This window comes from Dromiciops gliroides, chromosome 1, assembly GCF_019393635.1.
Source record: "Dromiciops gliroides isolate mDroGli1 chromosome 1, mDroGli1.pri, whole genome shotgun sequence".
NCBI lineage: Eukaryota > Metazoa > Chordata > Mammalia > Microbiotheria > Microbiotheriidae > Dromiciops > Dromiciops gliroides.
This window is the reverse complement of record NC_057861.1, coordinates 672062662-672072350: the sequence shown is the minus strand read 5'-3', so window position 1 is coordinate 672072350 and position 9689 is coordinate 672062662.

The window sequence follows — 9689 nt, the reverse complement described above, 5'->3', positions numbered from 1 at the left end:
GTTATGTTCAAAACTGTCCTACTTGTCTATGCTTCCTTTTGAATGCCCTTGTGTTCTCTTCTGTGCATTTAAAAAACATGTTACAACGATCGGGTCTCAATTTTTAAGATCTCCATATGATCAAGTATATGGATTTGAAGTCAGAAGACCAGGCTTCAAATCCTGCCTCACCTAAATACCATTTGGCCCATGTCAAGTCATTCCTCTGGGCCTCAGTTTCCTGATCCCTAAAACCAGGCAGAGAAATTGGACTGGATAACCTGTGAGGTCCTTTCTAGCTCTAAACCTATGGTTCCATCACTTACAGTTAGAAGGAAACAAGAATCCCTCATTACTTGACTTCAGAATCAGGAGCTTTCCCTCCCATTCCTCCATGCTAAGCTTGGCTGACCTGGGGGACAAGATGTGGTTTCAGGTGTGGAAAGAGATGAAGGAAAGGAAAGTAGGAGGGGCCTTGGAACCCCAAAGCTTGTGGTAGTTGTCACAGCGAGGTGGACGATGAGAGCAGCTGCTCCAGAGGACTGTCTATCAGCCAGGCATGACAAATGGGCACATGCCCTCTTGGTATAAACAAATCATTGATCATCACATCTCTGTAGCACTTGTGCTTAAGGCTGTGACTTCATCAGGGGGTGGGACAGTCTGTGCAGAGACGTCCATGTAGACATAATAGGTAGGGGTTGGAGGAGGTCTCAGAAGCTAATCCTAATTCCATACCTGGAAAAGGACTCCCATCCTAACTGACCTGGCAAGTGGTCATTAGCTTTCACTTCTAGACTTCCCAAGGCCTTGGGAAGGACAGTCCAAGTCCAAAGCCATTCGACCCGAGTCTGAAGCCACCTAACTGAAAGACTGGCTAGTCCACATCTCTCCAATCTTTTTCATAAAAAACAGCACAAGTGTCTTTATAAAATATTTTGCTATAAATCTAGGGAAACTACCTCTGTAGCATCCCCCTAATTTAGCAACCCCATCCGAAAAGGAAATAAGGTTTATCGGTTATGAACTTTTTTGGATGAAATCATGCTGGCTCTTCGAGATTATCACTTTTTCTGGATGTTCACTAACCATCCCTTTAATAAGACCTTCCAGAATTTGGCCAGGTATCAGTCAAATTCACTCACATATATGTGTATACACACATATATACATATACACACATCACCATACATATGGTTGACAGACTCCTTTCTCTTCCCTTTTTTGAAAACCAGAACATTCATCCTTCTCAAGCCCTTCAGTACTTCTCCTATTCTTTTTTCCTTTCCTTTTTTATTTTTAACATTCATTTTTTTTGTTTTGTTTTGTTTTGTTTTTTTAGTGAGGCAATTGGGGTTAAGTGACTTGCCCAGGGTCACACAGCTAGTAAGTGTTAAGTGTCAGAGGCCGGATTTGAACTCAGGCATTCCTGACTCCAGGGCCGGTGCTTTATCCACTGCGCCACCTAGCTGCCCCAACATTCATTTTTTAAAACCGTGAGTTCCAAATTCTCTTCCTCCCTCCAGCCTCTCCCCTACACATTGAGAAGGCAAGTGAGAAGATATTAGTTTCTTTATGAGCCACGCTGCAAAAAAAAGCAAGAAAATAAAGAAAATGACACAAGTATGTTTCAGTATACACTCAGAGTTCACCAATTCTCTTTCAGGAGATGAATGGTATTTTTTCACAATGAGTCCTTTGGAACTGTCTTAAATCATCATATTGCTGAGAAAAGCTAAGTCTATCACAGTTGGTCCACCACACAATATTGCTGTTACTGTATACAATGTTCTCCTGGTTTCTGCTCACTTCACTTTGCATCAATTTATAGAAGTCTTCCCAGGGTTTTAAAAAACAACCCATCCTCCTCATCCATTTGATGCTTAATTGCCTTAAACATCTGGGGCCATCTCCCAATTATCCTGATATATATCTTGTCATTGGACCCAGATGGCTCTGGAGGAGAGAAGGAGGTTGGTGATCTTGCACAGCCCTCCCTCACTTAAATCCAATTCGCTGCAAGTCATGACATCACCTTGTTGTCATGGTCCTCTTCAAGAATGAAGGATGTACAACAACCCCATACCACAACAGTATTCCATTACAATTGTACACCACACCTTGTTCAGCAACTCCCTAATTGATGGGCATCCCTTTGATTACCACTCTTTGCCACCACAACAATCACCCCATCCCTCCTTTGAGCCTCCTCTCTCCCCAGTTTGGCTAGAAAAAACTCTCTAAACCCTTTTCTGTATCTGCCATCACAACTCCAGGATGCCTTGGGACCCAGCTTGGGATCTGTTTCCTGAACTCTTTTGTGCAGGTAGTTTCTAGAATTGTCTGATATTTCTGTCTCTGCACTATTCCTCCAAATGCCCTCTGTTGTTTGAGGCAGAAGTACAATGGAAAGAGCACTGGATGTGAAGTCAGAGGACCTGAATTAAAATCCTGCTCTGCTTGCCTACTGCCCGTGTGATTTAGGGCATGTCACTCAACATCTCTAGGCCTCAGTTTCCTCATCTGTAAAATGAAGGATTTGGACTCTAAGATCTCTTCCAGCTCTAAATTTCTGGTCCTAATAACAATAACTGGAATTTACATAGTGCCTACTATGTGCCAGGCACCGTGCTAAGTGCTTTACAAATATCTTCTTTGATCCTCACAGCAATCCTGAGAAATAAGTGCTATTATTATCCCTACTTTACAGATGAAGAAACTAGAGCAAACAGTGACTTGCCTAGGATCACACAGCTAATAAATGTCCGAGGGTGGATTTGAACTCAGGGCTTCCTGACTATAAACTTTGTGCTCTATCTACTGTGCCATCCACTGACCTCCTATGATCCTATATTTCCCTTTCTGGTCTCTACATTTCCTCACATGAGGACCCTGTCCCCTTTCTAATCTGCCCAGTTTCTTTTGATTAAAGTATATTCTTCTAGGGCATATTCCAGTTATGGGTCCAAGGCCTCCAGTGCATTGGGATTGCCTCCTTGCATTAGGATGCCTATCTCATCTCGCTTGTTACCCACACGCTCATCTACAATCTCTTGCCCGGTCCTCCCAGGGACCCGCGCCAGGGTTTTAAGAGGAGGGCGGTGGGGTCAGGGCTCAGTCTGGGAACAGGGTGACATCTACTGGTTCCTCTTGGGATTGAAGCCCTGTTCTAACCACTGAACTTAAAGTAGAAAACAACAATTATAGCTTAAAGTCATATCGTGCTTTATGATGCACAAAGTACTTTCATGACATTGTCTCATTTGATTCTCACGGGGTAGATGATGCATGTATTATTACAACTATTCTTACTAATGGGGAAACTGAGGCCCAGAAAGGGGAAGTGATTTATCCAAGGCCATACGGCAATCCAGTGACAGAGCAAGATTTTGACTCTGGTCTTTTGACTACAAATCCAGGACTCTTTCTGTGCCATCACAGCTTCCATAGCAGCATACAACATATTTGGGGTGGTCTTGGTGAGGTCACAAGATCACCCCCAGGCTGGAATTTCTGGTGAATACTCGAGCAGATGGGCAGGATCACTATTTCTTCCCCACTCCATTCACTCCCTAACCTAGGAGATTAGTGACCAATCCAGTGCCAGCCAACAAACACCCTACTAAGTTCTTATCATGAGCCAGGCATTGTGCTAAGTGCTGAGGTTGCAAAGATAGGCAAAAAACCCTCCCAGTCTTTGCCTTCAAGAAGTTCATATTCTGAGTCCTTCCAAGCCTAGTCCCTCCTGGAAGCCTAACTTTATCATTCCTGTTCTACATTGATTTTCTTTTTGTTGTTGTTTTTGGTTTTTTTTGGTGAGGCAATTGGGGATAAGTGACTTGCCCAGGGTCACACAGCTAGTGAGTATTAAGTGTACTGAGGCCTGGATTTGAACTCAGGTCCTCCTGACTCCAGGGCCAGTGCTCTATCCACTGCACCACCTAGCTGCCCCTACATTGATTTTCAATATGCCTCTTTGCAATAGCAGGTGGAGTAATCTACATGCTCCTGTCCTTCCCCAGGACAGAAAAAAAAAATCCATTCATTAAGTCTGCTACTCGTACTAATAGAATATAGGTGCATCTGTCTAACCATATTCAAGAAAGACACCAAGGCTGGGGTGGGGGAAGGAAGGTGACTGGTTTTTAGGGTCCCACTCCAGTCCCACCTTCTCCAAGAAACCATGCCTTGGCTTGACTTGGTCCCTCCCTTTTGTAAACTCCTCAAGTCAAGATAAAGAGACCTGTCTGTCCGTCCACCCTAGCCCTGGCTAACACACAGCTCTGTATTATTCGCTGAATGTTCCCTCTAGGTGAGTCTTTTCTCCCCAACCAGTCTGTGTGTTTACAGGGCATGGCTCGAACTCCTGTCTGCCCCACCTTCCTGCCCTCCAAAACCGAGCTGCCTGCTGGGATGTGAACCCAGGAAGCCATAAGATCCATAGGATCACCACATTTAGAGTTGAAAGGGACATTAAAGTCCACTGAGTCCCAATCCTTTAATTTTACAGATGAAGAAACTGAGGCCATATAAAGTTAAGTGACTTGCCACTCAGGGAACCACGTGGTTCTAGAGACAGCAACAGTGGGAGGCAGAACCTGGAAGGGTTCTTTGGCAAAATATAAAAACCCTTGAATCTAATGGGGTTCTCTGAGAGCCATATGACTGATTTGTGGCATTGTCTATATTCTGCAAGTCACTAATTTCTGTTTTGCCTTAATCTACTAGAGAGGGAAATGGCAAACCACTCCAGTATCTTTGCTAAGAAAAACCCCCTGGACAGGAATGACATGGTATGGCCCATGAGGTCACAGAGTTGTACATGACAAATGTATCCTTTACTTGTTTTTGTCAGGTTTAATAAAAATCTGTCCTATGTCCAATGATTTCTCAGGAGCTAGGGGCTTTTACCATTGCCTTTTCTGTAGAGACCTAGACACAAGCCAAATTCTAGAGATAAAACAAGCCAAATACTGATGCTATAAGGAAATCCTGGCCTCATGAATTAATAGAAATTACTGAAAATCCTGAAAGATTTGAACCTTATTCGTGAAATACAAAACTTTGCTTTGGGGTCATGATAAATAGATAGATAGATAGAAAGATAGATAGATAGATAGATAGATAGATAGATAGATAGATAGATAGATAGATAGACACACATACATATATATTCTACATCATGATATGTATATGTATGTATATATGCATATACACTCACATATCATGACCCAGAAACAAAGCTTTATATTAGATATTTTTAAACTTATTACTATATTAATGTAATTTTATTATAATATAGAATAAATAATAATTACGTGTATCATATAGTACAATATTTAAAAATGATTCCTGAAGAAAAAATGGACTTTTACCTGTACATGATGGTCTATTCAAGGGAAAGGGGGAAGGAAATAAATGTGCATAGACCCTCCCATGTGGCAGGCACTTTAGAAATAGTTAGGTACTGTTATTATATCCATTTTCCAGCAGAGGAACTGAAGCAAAGGGTGAAAGCCATTGTCACACAGATAGTAAGTGTCTGAGGCTGGATTTGAATTCAGGCCTCCTTGACTCCAAGCCCAGCATTCTATCCCACTGGGCCACTTAGTTACCTCTATCAGCTACAGTGCTGTTAAGAATTACTGGGGGGCAGCTAGGTGGCACAGTGGATAGAGCACCGGCCCTGGAGTCAGGAGTACCTGAGTTCAAATCCGGCCTCAGACACTTAACACTTACTAGCTGTGTGACCCTGGGCAAGTCACTTAAGCCCAATTGCCTCACTAAAAAAAAAAAAAAAAAGAATTACTGGGAAGGCAAATATTTGATAGGAGGGAGAAGATAAGGGGAGAAGAGTGGGATCTTACAGAAACAAAATAACCAACCAAATAGTCAAAGACCTTGAGACCACTTGGTAGGAAACCCTTCTGATGGAAAGGAGATAGAAGCTTGGGGTTTCACACTTTCCACAGATAGTTACCCTATTTTTCCTCAAATGGGTTTGTTTTCACCTGAGCTGAAAGGGAGGAAAGGAAGGGGAAGGAGAGGAAAGGGAGGGAGAGGAAGGGAAAGAAGAAGGAAGGAAAAGGGAAGGAGGAATGCAAGGGAAGGAAGAAATGGTTAAAAGAATGAATTAGAGAAGGCACATGAGAGCTTTTCATCTATCTATCCATCATCCATCCATCCATCCATCTATCTGTCTGTCTGTCTGTTTGTCTATCTGTCTACCTATCTATCCATCTATCCATCCATCCACCCACCTACCCATTTATCTATCTATCCATCCATCCATCTATCTAGCCATCTATCTATCATCTATCTATATATCATCTATCTATCCATCCATCTATCCACCAACCCACCCACCTACCCATCTATCATCTATCTATCTATCTGTCTGTCTATCTATCCTATACTAACTCTCTAATAAGCAGTCATCTAAACTCCACTCTATAGAGAACAGCTATATACAAAGAATCTGTGGTACTGGAGAAAGAAGCAGAGAGACTACAGAGAGATTTTTTTTTTTTGCAGGGCAATGGGGTTAAGTGACTTGCCCAGGGTCAAACAGCTAGTAAGTGTCAAGTGTCTGAGGCCGGATTTGAACTCAGGTACTCCTGAATCTAGGGCCAGTGCTTTATCCACTGCGCCACCTAGCCGCCCCCGATTGTTTTTTAAAGGAAGATAGAAAGAATATTGGTGAATGGGAAGGTTCTAGGAGCTGCATATGAGGCCAGGAAGCTTTGAAACAGAAGATAGTGAGTTAGAGAAGGATTAACCATGTAATTCTCTTTGAAACCATAAAGAAAAAAGTACTAGGAATCAAATAACTATCACGTTAAGGATTTGAAGATAGATTCAAAATTGTACCTTAGAAATAGCATTCTAGGGGCAGCTAGGTGGCGTAGTGGATAAAGCACTGGCCCTGGATTCAGGAGGACCAGAGTTCAAATTCGGCCCTCAGACACTTAACACTTACTAGCTATGTGACCCTGGGCAAGTCACTTAACCCCAATTACCTCACCAAAAAAAAAAAAAGAAAAAGAAATAGCATTCTATAAAAGTTTGCTATATTGTTTTCAAGTATAGTGTTTAGAGATATCTTTTTTGTTCAGATATGCCAATAAATTAAAATTTTAAAAAATAATGCATGGAAAGTCCATAGTTCTAACTAGGATCTCAGCTCTAAGGCATGGATTTTTAATTCAGGACTATGCCTGAATAATACTATCTCATTATACCTTCTTAGCAGAAAAATTACCTGAGGAGTAGGAATGTCTTTTAAGAATTGAGCCCATAAACAAGTTATAAAGTTAGTGCTTGATAAATAGAGAAGCAACAGAAAGTGCAGCCTAATACATGTTGGTGGCGTTATGAATTGATCCGACCATTTGGGAAAGCACTTTGGAACTATACCCAAAGGGTCTAAAACTGTGCATGCCTTTGGCCCCAGCAAATACCACTACTAGGTCTATACCCCAAAGAGATCAAAGAAAAAGGAAAATGACCCATATGTACAAAATATTTATAGCAGCTCTTTTTGTAGTGACAAAGAATTGGAAATTGAGGGGTTTCCCATCAAAGGACTAGCTGAACTAGTTGTGTTATATGATTCTGATGGAATACTATTGTGATAAAAGAAATGATGAGCAGGATGCTTTCAGAAAAACCTGGGAAGACTTACATAATCTGATGTAAAGTGAAGTGAGGAGTACCAGGAGAACATGGTACAAAGTAATAGTAATATTATGATCAACTGGGAAACGACTTTGTTATTCTCAGCAATACAATGATCCAAGACAACTCTGAAGGACTTAAGATGAAAAATGCCCAGTTTTTCTTTTGCGACATGGCTAAATGGAAATGTTTTGCATGACTGCCACATATATAATCTATATCAAATTGCTTGCCTTAGTGACCGCAATATTGTTCAATGAACTGTTAAGACGTAACTATTCTCAGCAATACAATGATCCAAGACAATCCCAAAGGACTAATGATGAAGCATATTATCACCTCCAACGAAAGAACTGATATTGACTGAACACAGATGAAAACATGTTATTTTTCATTTTCTTTCATTTTTTTCTTTTATTTAGTTTTCTTATACAAAATGACTAATATAGTAATGTTTTACATAATTGCACATGTATAACCTATATCTGATTGCTTACTGCCTCAGGAGAGGGACAAGGAGGGAGAAGGAAGAAGGGATAGAATTTGAAACTCAAAATTTTAATAAAACTGTTTGTTATTATGAAAAAATTGCTTGCCTTCTCAAGGGGGGAGGGGGAGGAAGGGAGGGAGAGGATTTAGAACTCAAAATTTGGAAAATGAATATTAAAACTTTTTTGTTTACATGTAATTGAGAAAATATTTTAAAATATGTTTTTTAGAAATAGAGAGATGTATAGGGGAAAGAACACTAGTCTCAGGGTCAAAAGACCTAGGTCTAAGCCTCACCAAAAATTTTCTGCCATTTAAGAGATGAGGTTGGCAGATCACAGACTACAGAATTTCAGTCAGTCAGTCAACAAGCATTTAGTAAACCTTTACTGTGGGCATTTCTGAGGCCATCCAGTCCTAGGCAAAGCACATTCGTCTTTGTGGTCCCAGTGCTAGCACCACCATGCCTGTGTGAGAAGATAATTCTTTTTTTCTTTTTCTTTTTTTTTTAAGGGCAAATTAAGTGACTTGCCCAGGGTCACACAGCTAGTAAGCGTCAAGTGTCTGAGGCCGGATTTGAACTCAGGTACTCCTGAATCCAGGGCCGATGTTTTATCCACTGCGCCACCTAGCCGCCCCCGAGAAGATAATTATTAATAATGAATTCCGGGGGGACCCAGAAATCAGTTTGTCCTTTCTTCTCCCAACTCCAGAAAGTTCAGCTCTTGCCAGGGATGAACCCAAGGGAACAAGGCAGTGGAGATTGATTTCTTTTGTTTAGCTAAGTGAAGAAACACACCTTGACACTGGAATTTGCCCTTTTGGAGTCATGTCAATCAGTGGAACTGAATGATGCTATAACCAACTAGCTTAGATCAATGTATAATGACCCTGCCTCTATCTAAAGAGGATAAACCCTTGGCCCACACCAGGGTCACTCTCTTTTTGCCTTCTCTCTGGCCTTGCTCTTGCTTGGTGCGCAATCTTCCTCTTAGGACTTATGAACGCTTGAGACTATGAGAAGTTAGGAGACATGGGGTCAATTCTTTACTGGTATATATGATAGTAATGAATAACAAATGCTTGCTGCCAGAATGGGGTGCAATAGTCCTTAATACTATAAATAGCAATTAATTTATTAAAAACAGCAGCCGCAAGAATTCTGGAAAACACACCCTGGCACATGGTAGAGGTTTAGTAAATGTTTGCTGAATCAAATTAAATGGGATTGAATGGGTTGGTACCAAAGCTACTGGTTTCTGCACAATGGGTCCAAGCATAGACAAAGATATGGAACCAGGGATGACAGATATGCATTGACTTGAGATCATGGAATGCCAGTGACCAAATGTGACCTTGTTACAGTTAGGGCCACATGCACCAGCTGACTGGCACCCGAAGATTTTGCCTCGCATTCCAGGTACCTGTGATTGCTTACCATCCCCCTCCAGCTCCCAGGAGCTCCCCCTGTCACTTGGGGCAGACTAAATATGTGGAACTTCCTTTGTCCTGAGGAGGGAAGGTGTAGATTTGTTCTGATTGGA